At 34.5% G+C, this 18160-nt stretch overlaps 1 protein-coding gene across 1 annotated transcript in view; it reads left to right on the forward strand.

Moving 5' to 3' along the window:
* Positions 1-786: 786 nt before the first annotated feature.
* The window catches only part of LOC141404369 (uncharacterized), a 49389-nt gene continuing 32015 nt past the window's right edge, over positions 787-18160 (forward strand). Inside the window, exon 1 of the mRNA XM_073987915.1 lies at positions 787-1622. The gene's annotated coding sequence lies outside the window, so the exon portion shown is untranslated. The remainder of the gene's footprint in view (positions 1623-18160) is intronic.

The raw sequence follows: 18160 nt of genomic DNA on the forward strand, positions 1-18160 counted from the left end.
CAGTGTGAGTTTGGTAAATATTTTTTAAGGATCGGGAGATTTTTTGAAAACATTTCAAGGAACAGCTTTTCAATAAATAATAAAATTTTCTCTTCTTCTTCTAAGTAGGCTAAAACAAGGCATTTTCTCTCGAAGACGGTCTTGAGATGGACTTCGAAGTGGCTTGCCGTTTGGACGCTTCAAGATTCAACGGTCAGTGTTTTCTTGAATCCGCAAAAGAGATATCTTGGTGGAGCTAAAGACTTGTCTCGTCGATCCAGCGATCTCAGTCACTGGTAATTTTGTCAGTCATACACTTTCCCAGGATAAGCTGAGCTGCCTGTGACATTCTTGTGTCTTCTATCCCTATCAAACCTTCTAAATACCTTCTATCCATAGAATACTATATAAACGTATTCTATCTTAAAAGGACCTCATACATGGGTCTTTGTTATATTCAATCCAATCAGGACCTTAACTATCTTTGCAATATTTCTCTCCACGCGTAAAGCATTTACCCCTTTAGTTATAACATAAACGACTTGCATCAATTATTTCCCGCAACGTTTGCCATCGTTTGCAAAGCTTTTTCTCTGTAAGTTTCCTAACAGAATTTCCATTTAACATTGCATTAACATTATTGGAAAGCAGCTACACATCTAGTTAACATTCTACATGCTAGCCACTGCCACTGCACACACAATGATAAGATGAAAGAGCAACATGTTTTCCGATGGCGCGGCTGTGGCGTCGTGCAATTTTGTGAATGGAAATGGAAGGAAAAATCAAAAGTTCATGCAACTTGCAAATGCAAAAGGAAACCAGCCAGACAGACACACACGTCGTGTTGAACACAACAAAACGCATTTTCGCCGGCAAAACATGAAATAGTTGGCAAAAAAACGTTGAAACGTGCACAGCATAACGACGAAACGAAGTGGCTTAGCGGTTACGTGTAGACAGGCAAATTATAATACGAAAACACATGCATCAGAAAACAAGCACAGAAAGAAAATAAACACAACAGAACCACAACGATAGAAAGACCGCATTACCAAAAAAAAAAAAAATCCAATCAAAAGAAAACAACATTCTCTTCTCCCCCCAAAAGAATAACAAAAATTATAACAAATGTGAAGTGTTTACAAAAAATGTTTTCTTTTTTTTAATGATACACATATCAAAAGAAATAAAAAAGCGTGTAAAAAATCTCTTCGAAAATAAACAAATTGAATTTTGTTCCGAAATATAATTTGAAATTCAAAGATTTTAAGTAAGAAAAAAATCAAATTTAATTTAAAATCAAAAAAACTTACCAAAGGAAAAAAGGAAAACTTAGCAAGCATTCGTTGTCGGGTTTTTTCTGACATGAGCTATAGTTCAAATAAACTGTCTCAAACTTATGAAAAAGTTCTCGGCCGCAAAAGTGCAAAGGAATCCGCACACACACCAACAAAGCCAGAGGAAGACTTAAAATAAAACATCCAAGACGTTACAACGGCAGCAGTCTGGCACAGTAACAAAGGAAACGGAAGTGTAAAACAAAGTTTTATTCCTTCTTCTTGCTCTTTCCCGTTCGTTTATTGCTGGTTGTTTGGTTAGATGTATTACCAAATTCCATTATCCATCAAGTGTTAAAGAGTGTAAGTTTTGTTCAATTCCCTTTACATGTTTTCGAACTTTTGTAGCTGGTAAGGACAACCAATCAACCCTATCCCCACCACCAACCATAGCCCGCACGTTCAAGTCTCCTGCTATAGGACTTTCAATTGGTTTTTGTTGTTGTTTTTTTGTCATCTTGTGGTTTGTCGATTCCATGCTCTGACATTGTTTTTTTTCTACCCTGTGCTGCGATTCATTTAGCAAGCTTTGTTCTGAAGTGGAGTGTAAAAAAATCTGTAGCTAGCAAAAAACCGAGAAAAAAGAAATGCAACAACACCCAACTTCCCACATACCACGTTCCAGCTATGAAAGCATGTCATGTGTTGCATGCATTTCAAATAAGAAGAAAATAAAATGAAGTTGAGTGGAATAACCAGTTTGTGTCGAATCGTGAAAAAATTACTTTGATATGGCAAACGATTTGTTCTTAGTGGAAGGTATAGAGGAAGAGAGTGGCACCCTATAGTGGGCCAGAGGAGTTTCACTGATAAGATCCGGCTTAAAAAATATACAAAAATTGCAAAATAGATATCAGTAGAGTATTTTCTATTTAATCCATGTCCTGAGGTATATACATATAATATTTTATAACTCCCAAGTTATAAAATATATTATATTAGAATGAATCCGAAGCTTGCCAAAAGATTTATCACAGACAGTAGGAGCAAAAATTTTTTGAAATTTTCGTAAATATAAGTGAGATAATAGGTCTGTTCGATAACTTCACACGTAAAAAGTACTTGCAAATACTTGCAACAACTTTCCATTTCTCGTTTACTTAACAAGTTTGTTATCGAACAGCATTTTGTAAAATTTTTACTAATTTGTAGAAACTTTTGTGTTATCGAATAGACCTAATAATTGAAATGTGTTGAAAACAAAGAAGATGAAAAATAACAAAATATGTAAAAGGAAAACAAAAAGAAATCGATGATTTTCTTTAATAAGTTTACAACTGTTTTTGCATTTGTCGGAACGCCTACGTTTTTGACAATCAATGCATAAACTCAATTGTCATGTCATGTGTAAACCCAGGGTACTAGCATGAGCCAGACTCAAGTGCGAAGTATGTCGCCTAGTGTTTAGTCATGACTATTTCTCTGGCATTATTTTTCATTTACAAAAACCTTGTGATTATTCAACTCATCTCGAAAGAGAAAAATACGAAAAAAATCAATCAAAGGATTTTTTGGATCTTTTACAACCTTTTTTGACAATAGAGGACGTTCCGGTTGGAAAATATGCCTAAAATATATTCATAACTAAAACCGCTTGATATGGTTATATATGCGTTTAAACTAACACGTGGACAATAACAATAATTTGAAAGGAGATTTCCTGTCCACAGATAATTGTAAAAAAGTAAAAAAGTGTCAGTCGGCTATGCCGACAGAGATATACCCGCAGCCTACATGAATTGAAACTTTCATCTACGGACAGATCAAATGTATTTAGGGTCTTTTCCGAATTTTGTGGCCCTTTTTGGACATTTAAACTTACAGACAAAAATGTGGATTATGATTAAAGTTTAAAAGTGTTGTGGGGGAGGTACTTGAAGGATGGACCGACATGGAAGTGGATATTATTTTGAGAGTCATATCTTTTCGATAGTATGTCAGGAAGCATGAACTTGTTCACGGAAAAACATAATATTGCTGTAATCAGGACCGCAACGAATAGCATTGGTATACATTTCCAAAGGATCTTGTAACAAACCCTAAACTGCACTTAAACAAAAATTTTGTTCTTTTTATTTGAAAATTTTGCCTATTAGGCGAAGGTAATTTTTTTATTAATTTTTAATTAATTTCTCGTTGAGGACGAGCTTACTGACCAAGATGCTTTTTGAAAAACCCACACAACCACCACTGTGTGACATGACATGTTTCGCCTTTGGTTTAGGAAGGCTCCTCAGACACATCGATTGTGGGGCGGCTTCGCTATCATCTAACTTTTTTCCTCTTTCAAATGCAATTTGTTTTTTTACAAAGTTGAATTTTTTGTTCAAATCTTTGTATGGCTTTCATGACAAACGCTTAGCGTAGCCTTTGAAAGTTATTAGTTTGGTTCTGAAAACAAACATGCCGTGACAACACTTTTTCCATGTGGTTTTCAAGGACGTGGGTTCGAACCCCAGTCTGGCTCAAGCAGATTTTTATTTTTATTTGAAAATTTGAAAATTTTGCCTATTAGGCGAAGGCAATTTTTTATTAAATTTAATAAATTTCTCGTTAGAGACGAGCTTACTGACCAAGATGCTTTTTGACGTGACATGTTTTGCCTTTGGGTTAGGAAGTCTCCTCAGACACATCGATTGTGGGGCGGCTTCGCTGTTCTGTTGTTCTTTTGTAGGGGGTTACCTTAATGAGAGAACCAATATGCGATTTTTTTAAATTTTTCTGGGGGGATGTACTGGAAGTTGTGGACGGGCAATACCGGAACTGAAACTAAGTTTGGACAAAATATGAGTTCGAGTTTTATAGTGCGCTGCAGCCCCTACACATGGTGTCATAGGGATTTTTTAGAACTTTCGGTCTATTTTCTCAGGAAGTATTTACTTGCCCCTGAAAAAAATTGTATCATCGTAAAGGGGGTTAGTGAATGCAAGTTGCTTAAACAAAAATCAAGGTGATTTGAGAGTAGGTCTTATAGTGAAATTTGTCGCAGTGGACAAATATAGTCCATATTCGAACCTGATCTACATATACCTGTAGTGGAATTCTGTAACTCATTTTTCGAGTTACCGACAAATATGGGTAAAATTAAAATGCTTATAATTTCGGCAATTAAGGGGTTAACCCTAGTTGTGCAGACTAAAAACCCATTTTTCATGAATTTTTTTCAAAGAAACTACAAATATTTTTTGGTAGATGTTTTTTCCTGTTGAAAGAACACATCTTAAACTACTTCTGGAATTTTTGTTGTTGAAAAATGTTGCATAGTTTTGTGGTAAATGGTTACCTGCCAAACCCCTTTTTTTGTAAAAGCGTTTTGCGGTGCCAACGATAGCTCGAAAACGGATGGGCCGATCTGCGTATAATTTTGTAGGCGTTTTAAGAACCAATAATCTTGTCTTTAAGCGAAACTGAATTATAAAAAATCGATTTTAAACAAAATTATGAGCTGTCAAAGTCAAAACTTCGATTTTAGCGAAAAAATTGACCGATTTTTTTTGGCCAAAAATCGGCCAAAAATTTTTTTAAAGAAAAATCTGTCTCGCTTAAAGACAAGCTTTTTATTATGTATATAATAAGCTCAATTATATGAAGATCGGTCAATTCGTTTTCGAGCTATCGTTGGCACCGCAAAACGCTTTTACAAAAAAAGGGTTTCGAGAAAAACGCGTTTTAAGTTGAGCCTCTACACACACAACGGATTCTTCAATTTTAAACGGTCATATCTCAGCCAATTTTGCTCCCATCTACTTGAAAATTTTTGTGGTATACTCTATAATACCTATACATCAAAATAACCTAATACAACTTTTTCCCATTTTTTGAAAGTGACAAGTAGGGGTATCCCCTTAACGAAATATGTCGGTAAGATAACAACCAAAATAAAGCTGTTGCTATATCCTATCGATATCAACATTCATGTCAACTTTTATTGATACTTTTCACTCAAAATTTTGCGTTTTAATGTTACCGATTTTTTGTCGGTAACTCAAAAAATGAGTTAGAGAATTCCACTACTGGTAGATATATTAGGATGTCTAAAGTATGGACCAAACCGGTCACTCCCTTCAAGAGTTATCGTGCGTACAATTTTCCGAACCTTTTTCAACATTTGTGGGGAGGGAACTGAAAAGGTTGACCGATATGGCTTTTTTTCGAACTTAAACTAAGTTTGGGCAAAATAATATGAAGACCAAATTTTGGGCCGAACCGGCAGATGCGTTCGAGCGTTTTTTTGCGCTCCAACCACTACACACGGTGTCATAGGATATTTCCTCATGAAGTATGGACTTGCGCCTGATAAAACTTGTACCGCCGTGTGTGGGGGCAGTGAGTAAAAGTACAAGTTGCTACACCAAAAATCATTCGAGAGTAGGTCCTAAACTGAACTTATCCGAAATGCGGGAGGTACCCAAAGAAGTGGACCGATTGAGTTCATATTGGTCTGATAGAAATTTGACGACGTGCAAAGCATGAACCAAATCGGTCACTCCCTTCAAGAGTTATCGTGCGTACAATATTTCCGAACATTTTCGAACTTTTGTGGGGGAGGTACCGGAAGGTTTGGACCGAATTAACCCATCTTCGAACTTAAACTAAGTTTGGACAAAATATTACGAAAGGCAGATTTGGACAGAATCGGTTGATCCGTTCGAGAATTATCGTGTGCTCCAGCCAGCCACATATTGCTGAATCAACTCCAAATTGTCTGAAACGGATTTCATACTTGGAGTCTAAAACCATTATTTCGATGAGGCACATTTGTGTGTCCGTCCGTGGAGAGGTCGGAATGGACAAAAAAACTTATTTGGAGAAAAAAGTCAAAGTTTTATTCCAAAGCAATTATCTCAGCGTCTATAAGGAGTATACCAAAAGAGTATACCAAATGAAAGTAGAAAATATCGCCTTTCTAACGATGTAAAGTAGGTTGTCGTAGGTGGTCAATCAACGAAGATATCGCAATAGTCGCTAAAGAAACCCAACTTTTCATTTTTGCGATTTTTATTATAATGACGAATGCCACAGCTTTGGTTGGGGACCTTCCAAAAGCAAAGCCTGACTATGAAAGTAGAAAATCCCATTTTTACAATGATGCAAAGTAGGTTGGCGTAGGTGGCCAAATAGCGGAGATATCGCAATAGTCGGTAATAAATCCCATTTTTCCATTTTTTATAATCACGCTACAGTTCGCAATTTTGATGGGATCGTCACGAAATTTTTGGAGGCTAATGGGGCTCCCAGTGAGGAAGAAGCCTATTGGGTGTGGTAATAGTCGGATAATGTTCAGGGGTCGGAATGGGTAACGTATGTGAAGAAAATTTAAAGTTTTATTCATATGCGAATTTCTCCGCTTCTATTTGGGTATTCCAAAAGGAAAGCTCGTCAATGAAAGAAGAAAAGTTCTCCTTTACATTGATGCAAACTAGGTTGGCGTTGGTGGTTAAAAGACGGAGATATTGCAAATGTCGGTAATGAATTCCATTTTTTTAATGATGCTGTAGGTCCCTTACCTCCTAGTATTAAAAAAATCTTTAAATAACCTATGTTTTTTGGATCTAAGAAAATTATATTTTTAAAAGAAAAAATATACTCTAAAAATCCATGTTTCTTTCGTCCAAGGAAAAGTTACTTTTTTAAAACCACGTTTCTTTAAAAAATCCCCGTGTATTGAGCTCAAAAAAAAATTATTTTGAAAAATTCTTTTTTTTTTTTTTGAAAAAAATATTGTTTAAAAATAAATTTTTCTTACTTTTATGGCAAAAAATTCTTAAAAATCCATGGTTCTTACTTTTGTGAGAAAAATATTATTAAAAGTTCCATGTTTCTTAGTTTTATGAGAAAAATATTGTTTTTAAATCGACGTTATGTGGTTACTTAAATAAACATTCTTTAAAAAATCCAGTTCCTGTGGTTATCTAAAAAATATTCCTTGAAAAATCCATTTCCTGTGGCTACTTAAAAATATTCTTTAAAAAATGTTCGTCATGTGGTTACTTCACAAAATATATTCTTTAAAAAATTCACGTCCTGTGGTTACTTCAAAAAAGATATTCTTTAAAAAATTCACGTCCTGTGGTTACTTCACAAAATATATTCTTTAAAAAATGCACGTCCTGTTCAAAAAATATATTCTTTAAAAATCCACGTCATTTAAAAAATTCACGTCCTGTGGTTACTTCAAAAAAAAAATATTCTTTACAAAATCCACGTCCTGCGGTTACTTCAAAAAAATCTTTAAAAAATCCACGTCCTGCGGTTACTTCAAAAAAAATTCTTTAAAAAAAAAAATCTTTAAAAAATCCCACGATCTGTGGTTACTTCAAAAAATATATTCTTTAAAAAATCCACGTCCTGCGGTTACTCCAAAAAATATTCTTTAAAAAATGCATGTCCTTTAAAAAATTATATGACCTGTGGTTACTTCAAAAAAGATATTCTTTAAAAACACTGTGAACACAAATTTTGGGGAAGATATAATTCCTTTTGGATATGAAAGCCCTTGGTGAGTATATTAAGAACACCGAAGGACAGATCCGCCGTGAGTCGAACTTCCGCGTTATGGCGTGATGAATTTTTTGCTAGAGACCCTGTAAGCCATCAGGAATTAGCGTTATATCTTTGTTCACTGTTGATTTAGCTTATTTTTGAGATGACATGTCTTCAGTGAAATCGAATGAGTATTATTTTCGACCTTCTAACTCGCTTCCTTCAATGTCCTTTTCATCCTTTATTTTAAAAGCCGCTATAAAAGTAGCACAACATTACGTTTTTCAGCTTTGAAATGTTCTGCAAAAATGTCGCTCAGAAAATTTTAGGTACTGCTCTCACTGACAACTAATCGAGTTTGTCCAAAAAAAATTCGTTAAAAATACAAGTCTTGTGGATACTTAAAAAAATTAAAAAAAAATCCAAGTCTTGTTAATATTTCCAAAAAAGAATCTTTAAAAAATTCAGGTCTTGTGGATACTTCAACAAAAAAAAATCTTTAAAATATCCACGTCTTGTGGATTCTTCAAAAAAATCTTTAAAATATCCAAGTCTTGTGGATTCTTCAAAAAAATCTTTAAAAAAGTCCACGTCTTGTGGATTCTTAAAAAAAAAACTTTAAAAGAGTCTTGTGGATATTTCCAAAAAATCTTTAAAAAATTCAGGTCTTGTGAATAGTTCAAAAAAATCGTTAAAAAAATATTCTTTAAAAAATCGAAGTCCTGCGGTTACTTCAAAAAAAATCTTTAAAAAATCCACGTCCTGCGGTTACTTCAAACAAAATATTCTTTAAAAAATCCACGTCCTGCGGTTATTTCAAAAAAATATTCTTTAAAAAATGCACGTCCTGTGGTTACTTCAAAAAAAAAAATATTCTTTAAAAAGTCATATGACCTGTGGTTACCTCAAAAATATAATTTAAAAAAATTAAGCTTCAGTGTTTTATTTAGAAATGCACTTAAAACTAGGAAATGATTTGTCGCTTAGCCTCAATAAATATATCCTTTCCCATGATGGAATCTCTCAAATATAACGCTTACATTTAAATTATAAATGGTGGCAAAATTAAGCGGCAAGCATTTTATTTGAGAGATTCCATCATGAGAATGAATATACTTATTGAGGATAATCGACAAATTATTTTCTAGTTTTAAGTGCATTTCTAATAAAACACTGAAACTTAATTTTTTAAATTAAATTTTATTTTTAAGTTTTTAGTAAATACATTTTTTTGACACTGAGAACAAAATTATAGTCAATTTAGGCCGAAAGTTTAGATAAAAACTTTAAAATGCCTGAAATCGTGTAGTATCGTTATATAAAGGCTATACCAAAACCTGGACTTATGTTTATATTTTTTGGTGGGGAAGTTTCTGTACCATTGTGGACTCCAAATGCCAAGTTACAGCCAATTCTAGCTGAAAATGAAGATAAAATCTTTAAAACGCTTGAAATCGGGTGGTACCACTATATGGGGCCTATATCAAAACCTGGACCTATGGCAACAATTTTTGGTGGAGAAGTTTTTGTACCATTGGGGACTCCAAATGCCATGTTACAGCCAATTCGGCCTCAAAATGAAGATAATATCCTTAAAACACTTGAAAACGGGCCGTACCGTTTTATGGGGGCTATACCAAAACCTGGACCTATATCCACAATTTTTGGTGGAGAAGTTTTTGTCCCATTAGGAACCCCAAATGCCAAATTACAGTCTATTCGGGTTAAAAATGAAGATAAAATCTTTAAAACACTTGAAATCAGGTGGCACCGCTATAAGGGGGCTATACCAAAACGTGTACCTATGTCCATCATTTTTAGCGAGGAAGTTTCTGAACCAAGGGGGGTTCAATTGCCCAGTTACAGCCAATACGGCCTAAAAATGAGAATAAAATCCTCATAATACTTGAATTCGGATGGTACCGCTATAAGGGCTCTATACCAAAACCTGGACCTATGTTCACAATTTTTGGTAGGGATATGTCTGTATCATTGGAAATCCTAAATGCAAAATGACAGCTAGTTCGGGCAAAAATGAAGATAAAATCCTCAAAATACCTGAAATCGGGTGGTACCGCTATATGGGGGCTGTAGAAAAAATGGGTTCATATTCATATATTGTCATTCCAATCTGAAAAGTGTGCAAAGTTTCAGTTCGATTGGTCAACTGCAACTGCGTTAAAAATGTGTTACTAGATTTGAACTAAATCGGGTGGTACCGCTATTTGGGGGCTATAGGAAAAATTGGACCCATATGGGAAGTTTCAGTTCAATTGGTCAACTGCAACTGTGTGGAAAATGAGTTACCTGTTTTGAAAAGCAAGTTAAATAAACCACCATAAAAACACTGTAAAAATGGTAAAAATTGACCAATCTTTGTTTTAATTTCATATTCATGTATTGTCATCCAAATCTGAAAAGTGTGCAAAGTTTTAGTCCGATTGGTCAACTGCAACTGCGTTAAAAATGAGTTACCAGATTTGAACTAAACGGGCACCAAAGCAAGTTAAATAAAACACTGTAAAAATCCATCCAAAAATAATAATTAAAAAATCCACGAGTTGTGGTTGCTTGAAAAAAATATTCATTAAAAAAATCCACGACTTGTGGTTGCTTGAACAAATATTTATTAAAAAATCCACGTGTTGTGGTTGCTTGAAAAAATATTCCTTAAAAATCCGCAATTTGTGGTTGCTTGAAAAGATTTTCATTAAAAAAACCACAACTTGTGGTTGCTTGAAAAATATTCATTAAAAAATCCACAACCTGTAGTTGCTTGAAAACATTTTCATTAAAAAACATCTTATGGTTGCTTGAAAAAATATTCCTTAAAAAATCCACAACTTGTGGTTGCTTGAAAAAATATTCATTAAAAAATCCACAACCTGTAGTTGCTTGAAAAAATGTTCATAAAAAAATCCACGACTTGTGTTTGCTTGAAAAAAATATTCATTAAAAACCCAGACTTGTGGTTGCTTGAAAAATATGGATTAAAAAATCTACGACTTGTGGTTGCTTGAAAAAATATTCTTTAAGAAAATCCACGTCTTGTAGTTGCTTAAAAAATATACTTTAAAATATCCACATCTTGTGGTTCTATAAGAAATCCACGTCTATAGGCTCTTAGACTAAATAAAAGCACGGAGTAGAATCTTTGGTCCTATATTATTGAAAATTCCACGTTTCTTCGTTCCTTGGTGCTAGAAAAAGATTTCAAACAAGTGCTAGAGGTGTTCGATCGAAGACACAATTTTATCGAACAATATAAAACCACGTTCATTGATGTGTGTGTTTAACAAACAAATATTACTTCCTTAATTAGTGAAGGGTATTCAAAACTAAATAAAATTGTGGTCTTTATCTAAAACGTTAAATGACATTTATTGTTGTGGTTGTTGTTTCTGTTTTATTGTTGAACAGCTGCTACTGCTGCTGTTGATAGGAAATTGAATATTGTGTTTTTTCTCGATAACAATCAAGTTTTGTGGTACAACTGTGTGGTGGTATTAAAGTTCGTGTGGCATAGGAAAACAATAAAGTAGATTATTTCAATGAAAATCCGTTAGCGGAATTAAATTCCTTACACAATTTACCAGAAAAGTCATTATCACAACAATATAAATAATAAGTTTTAAGAACTTTAAGTTTATCTTGGAAATTTTCTAAAACCCCTTTGCAGGTAAGCTATTTATCATAGAATGCCAATGGTAGGCAAGTGGAAGTAACTTTAGAACATGCTAAATGTTTGTTAATTAAATTGCTAAAACTTTAATACATAAGCTAAGCGTGCTGGGGAAATGTTTTAATTTATGAGAAAAATAGAACCAAAGGAATTTCCAGTACAAAGGAGATAAATTTGTATATTCTTAGCATTTACATTGCCTTAAGCCATAATGATGAAGTTCTTTTAAAACTTAAATCCTTTGTGTAACAAAAGGGGAGGGAAATGTAATGAATTTCCATGAAATAAATGACCATTTAGGAATACGAGTGTGTATATGTGTTCAAAGTTACATGTATAATTTTACTAAAGGAATGTTTCCCTTTGTGACATAATACATTAATACAAAAAAATTTTGAAATTAAAATTCCAAATAGCTAAGCTAGAAATTGTTTCCAAAATGTGGATAAAACTAATTTGTTATGTAATTACATAGAATGCCTGAAAGTGTGCTTTATATTACTGTTTTTAACATACAGAAACAAGTATGCTATTAAATATTCCCAACATTCTGTGAAATTCTATTCAAATGCAAAACATTTCTTCTTTCCATGTGATTTTTATTCAATTTCAATAAAACTTTCTGCATGACAGATCAGAATTAATTATTGCCTTGTGTACCAAAATTTTCCTAAACCTTCCAAAATATTCCCAAACAAAACAGCCAATATTTCAAGAATTTTAAGTTCGTAAATTTTGTTATTAAAATTTTAATTTCGTACTTATTTTATTCAAATTCACCTAAAGCCAACAACAGATTGTTCTGGAGCTCTGGTAGTTGACTTTATTTTCAGAGATTAAAATATTTTATTAGTCCCCCGAAAAGCATACTGTAACATTTTTAAATGTAAATTAACACCACAAAATTGGATGGCTAATAAATGAGTGCTTTCATTTTGTCGTCTGTCTGCATTCGAAAAAGGACATCTACTAAAAACGTGACAATCATCTGTAAATTCTTTAAAGCCACCACCAGATTTATGCAAATCCCAACAAATGTGATTTGGTGTGTTGGCAAAACTGTTTCATTATAATGACATTCATAAAGCTATGCTGCTCTCTGGATGTCGTCTGTCTGCTTGACTGCTGCCTACTAAACACAAACCAAAATTGACAAAGTTAATTTGTGGCACAAACATAATTTCCTTGCAACAACACGTACTCACACATATACAATTTATGGCTATTGTAGGGGAATGCTGACAGGACAGATGGGAAAATTAAATATTGTATTTAACCCTTAAACAGCTGACATGGAGATCTAGGAATTATAACATTTTGGATTTCTAGATTATGACCTCCAGTTTGAAATCAAAATGGCACAAGTAGTGCTATATTGAAGATCTCCATATTGGAGATACCCAGACATTTTGTGAACCCTGAAAAATGTTATGTCCTGGTCGGGGTGATTTGGTTTCTGCTCCTATACAAAGAATCAAAATCATAGATAATCTCAAATTTATTCCCATTAGATCATATAAGGGTTAAATAACGGTATTGCTATTTCAGTCATTCATTATTGGCCATAATTCTCAAAGCCTGCTTACGAACAGGTTCTTAATTTGATTAATATTAATAAACCTACCAATCGGCCAGATCCCTTTAGTACATACTTAAAAGTCAACTTTATTTTGAACACAAAGTTAATTTATTAAATTAATATTTGAAATTAATTCCTCTTCAAGTGCCATTATAAATTTGTTTAACAATTAAATTTACATTTTGTTGAAACTTTATTACCCAAAATGCCAAAGATTCTAACAACCGTTCTGGTGGTCATAAATTTGCTATCTTCTTATGCAGTGTGCAAATGTTTGCCAGCAGCTGTCATTAGGCAACGTGTAAATATTTACAACATATTTTGCAGTTATCATTGGATGGACCATTAATAGAGTATTTATTAAAATGTTGGCCCGAAATTTAGTGGATTAGTAAATATCACAAATTGTTTATTTTATAATTGCACAAAACATGCGGTGGAATATGAAAATCGTGTTAGGAAATAACAATTTAAATTATTACAACTTAAAATGTAATGGAAACATTAATAATGTATTTCAAATTGAGGAAGAGCATTTAAATTGTGGATATTATTTAAGATTTTGGCAACATTTTATTATGGCAGGTGGCTAAAGTTGCAATGATATAATTTTATATTCGAAAAGACCATATTTTCCGCACAAACAGAAATTTTCCAACAACCCTCTTGACCAAGTTGAGATATTCTACAGGCAACAGAAGACCTCGTGAGGATTTCTATAGGCAACAGAAAACCTATTTAGGTATTTTATAGGTAACAGAACACCTATTGGAGGCTTCTATAGGAGGCTTCTATAGGAACTACAAAAACTTCTGTAGGCAACAGAAAATCCTTTGACGTCTTCTGTAGGCGACGGAAGAAATTTAAGTCTGAAATAGGGAAGAGAAGAATTTTGAGGCCTTGTATAGGCAACAAAAACCTATTGAAGCCTTGTATAGGCAACAGAAGACCTAATGAGGTGTTACTTAGGCAACAGAAGACCTACTGAAGTCTTCAATAGACAATACATGACATTAAGAAGATGTTTTTTGTAGTCTTCTATAGGCAATAGAAGACCTCTAGACAAATTCTATACACAACAGCGGACCTCTTGAGGACTTCTATATGTAACAGAAGACCTTTGATGTTTTCTATGTACAACAGGGGTCTTCTTGAAGGCAACAGAAGACCTCCAAAAACTTCTGAAGGGAACATAAGAATTTTTGAGGTCTTATATAGGTAACAGAAGATCACTCAGGTATTCTATGGACAGAAGGGCAACACTAGAGGTTTTCTGTGTCAACCGACCTCTTGAGGTCTTCGGACTTTGCTTAAGACCACTTGAGGTCTTCGATATATATCAGAAGTCCCTTCGAGGTCATTTATAGGTGAAAGAAGGACTCCAGAGGTATTCTATAGACAACATAATACCTTTTGAGGTTTCCAACAGGCAACAGAAGACCCACTGAGTTCTCCTATATACAACAAAAGACCTCTTCAGGTCTTCTATAAACAAAAGAACACCACTTGAGGTTTTATGTGGCAACATATGCATTCATGAAGTCTACAGTGGGCAACATAAGACCTCTTGAGGTCTTCTCTTATAGAGCCCTTGAGGTATTCTATAGGCGACAGAAGACCTCCTGAGGCCCTCTATAGACAACATAATACCTCTTGAGGCAACAGAAGATACATTGAGTTCTTTTATATCCAAGAGAAGACCTCTTGAGATCTTCAATAGGCAAAATATTTCCTCTTGAAATCCTTTATAGGCAACATAAGACCTTTTGAGGTTTTGTAGACAGCAGAAGACTTACTGAGATCTACTGCACGCAGCAGAAGACCTATTTAAGTTTTTGTAGGAAACGGAGAAGTTCTTGTTGCCTCTATAGGTAACAGGAGAATTCTTAAATATTTCGATAGGCAACAAAAGATCTCTTAATATTTTGTATATTATGAAGAAGATGTCTTGGGGTCTTGTATAGACAACAAAAGACCTCTTGACATCTGCTATAAGTCACAGAAGACGTCTTGAAGTTTTCTTGAAGTTTTTAGAAAACCTCTTGGAATCTGCTATAGACAACAGAAAACATCTGGTGGTCTCCTTTAGAAGACAGAAGACCCGCATAAAGTCTTCTTAACAACATAAGTCCTCTTGAGGGCAGCTATAGGCCATAGACTGATTGAAGTCTTCTGTAGACAACAGAAGACTTATTGATATCTCCCTAGGTTGATAGGCAATATAAGACCCCTTAAAGTCCTCTATACCTAGCAGAAGATGCAGAAGATCTCATGATGTCTTCTATAAGACCACTTGCAGTCTTCTGTAGGTCACAGAAGACCGCTTGACGTCTTCTATAGGTAACAGAATACTGTTTGAGGTCTTCTTAAGGTAACATAAGACCTCTTGAATTGTTTTGTAGTCATAGAGAAGGCATCTTGAGGTATTCTATTGTTAACAGAATAGGGTTCGAGGTCTTCTTAAGATAACGAAGACCTTTTTGATGTCTTCTTAAGGTAGCAGAAGACCTCTTGATGCCTTCTATAGATAACAGAAAACAACTTGACGTCTTCTGTAGGCAACAGAAGAGCTCTTGAGGTCTTTTGTGGTCAACAGTCGACTTCTATATACTGGAGAGGGCATCTTGAGGTCTTCTAGTGGTAACAGAATATGGTTTGATGTCTTCTTAAGATAACGAAGGCCTTTTGAGATCATTTGGGTGTATTAGATGAACTCTTGAGGTCTTCTTTGGGCCACCGTAGACCACTTGAGGTCTTATTTTGGGTTACGGAAGACCTCTTGAGGTCTTTTATAGGTAACAGAAGACTCTTTGAAGTCTTCCTAAGGTAACAGAAGACCTCTTGATGCCTTCTATATCTAACAGAGACCACTTGATGTCTTCTATAGGCAACAGAAGACCTATTGAGAGTAGTAGTCAACGGTCGACTTCTAGAGTTCTTCTATATACTGCAGAGGACGTCTTGAGTCTTGTATTGGTAACAGAATACAGTTTGAAGTCTTCTATAGGCAACGAAAGACCTTTTAAAGTCTTCTATTGGTAACAGAATACGGTTCGAGGCATTCTTAAGATAACGGAGAGAGATCCTTTCTTGAGGTCTTCTTTGGTTTACGGACGACCTCTTGAGGCCTTCCTTGGTTTACGGAAGACCTGTTGAGGTCTTCTATAGGTAACAGAAGATGCGGTCTTCTTGAGGTAACAGAAGACCGCTTGAGGTTTTCTTGAGGTAACAGAATTCCTCTTAATGCGTTCTTTACCTAGCAGAAGACCACTTGACGTCTTTTTAGGCAATAGAAGATCTCTTGGGGTATTTTATAGAAAACGGTCGAGTTCTTGAGGTCTTCTGTATTCAGTAGGCAACATAAGAACCCTTTGAGATCTTCCTTAAACAAGAGAAGACCACTTTTGGTCTTATAGAGGTTTTCTCTAGGTAACAGAACATAACAGAAAACCTTTTCGTATCTTCTTAAGGTAGCAGAAGACCTCTTGATGCCTTCCATAGGTAACAGAAAAGAACTTGACGTCTTCTGTAGACAGAAAAGAGCTATTCATTTATAGGTCTTTTATATACTGCAGAGGAGGTCTTGAAGTCTTTAGGAAACAGGAGACCTCTTGATGCTCTCTATTGGTAACAGAATACGCTTTGAGGTATTTTTAAAGTAACAGAAGACTTCTTTAGGTCTTCTTGGGATAACGGAAGACCTCTTAAGGTAACAGAAGACCTCTTGTGGTCTTCTATTGATAACAAAAGACCTCTAGAAGTCATTCTTGAAAGTCTTCTTGAAATCTTCAGTTTGAGTTCTTCCTTAAACAAAAGAAGACATCTTTTGTAAACGAAGACCGTTTCAGTAATGGGATTCTCTACGTAATTTTTTGAGTTACCGACAAAAATCGGTAACATTAAAACCCAAAATTATGAACCAAAAGTTTAATAAAAGTTGACAACACTGTAACTATCGGTAGAGCTTTACGACTAGTTTTTATTCGTCGCTAGCTTACCGAAAAATATCGTTAATTACCGAATTTATAAACATTCTCATTTTACCGATTTTTGTCGGTAACACAAAAAATGGGTTAGAGAATCGCACTACAGGCCTTCTTAAGGTAACAGAAAACCTCTTGAAGTTTCCTATATGTGACAGAAGACCTCTTGAGGCCTTCTTTGGATAACATAAGACCAATTGAGGTCTTCTTAAGGTAACATAAGACCTCTTGAGGTCTTCTATGGGTAAAAGGTGGTCATCTTGAGGTGTTCTGACACTTGACTTTTCCAGTTCGTATATATATTAGTCGAATTTGTGTTAGTCTTTGATCTACTGGGTTGAATTTTTGGATGTTTTACAGACGCTCAGATAATTTAGCTTAGTCTTATGACAGTTATAACTTTATTTTCTTCTCATTCTTGAATTGGTCCTAGGGATGGCGATCCCGAAATCCCGAACTTCGAAAACCCGGGGTTTTTTGGGATTTTGCAAATCCCGAATCTTGGGCTTTATTTCTTTCGGGTCTTGAGATTTTCAATGTTACTTATTGCATTTTATTCACATATGGAAAATAATCATCTGTAAAATGAGTTGTTGAAAATAGAATTGATCAATTACGCCACTAAGGGTATAATTGTATATATATTTAGAGCATGTTCCATAAATGAATACACCAAACAGAGTTTCTTAAAAAGTAGTTTAAATATGAATGAACATTATACTTTTGAAATAAAAATGCTGTGATAACTACTTCAAAGCAATGCAGGTCATTGGAAATACCATACGAAAGCTATCGGAGTTATACCCCTAGAACTCGCTTCGCGTCGTTAATAGGACCCTAAAAACGGCAACTCAAGGTGAAACTAGGCAAAGTGTCTACAAGGAACATCGGTAATTTAATAACACAAAGGTCGTAGTGTTATAAGAAAACATCTTACGAATAAGCTTTTTGTTAAGGGAGTAATTTCTTAGGGTTCGTTGGATACAGCTTTATTTTTCATAATATTATTTTGTTTTTTATTCAAATACTATTTTCTAGAGTTGGGCAATCTCGTTCAATTGAACGATCCGGATCACTGTCCTCTTTCGAAAACGAATGAGTAACATCATAAAAA

The sequence above is a fragment of the Musca autumnalis genome, unplaced genomic scaffold (assembly GCF_047663935.1).
Source record: "Musca autumnalis isolate F117 unplaced genomic scaffold, ASM4766393v1 scaffold_4, whole genome shotgun sequence".
NCBI classification, from domain to species: domain Eukaryota; kingdom Metazoa; phylum Arthropoda; class Insecta; order Diptera; family Muscidae; genus Musca; species Musca autumnalis.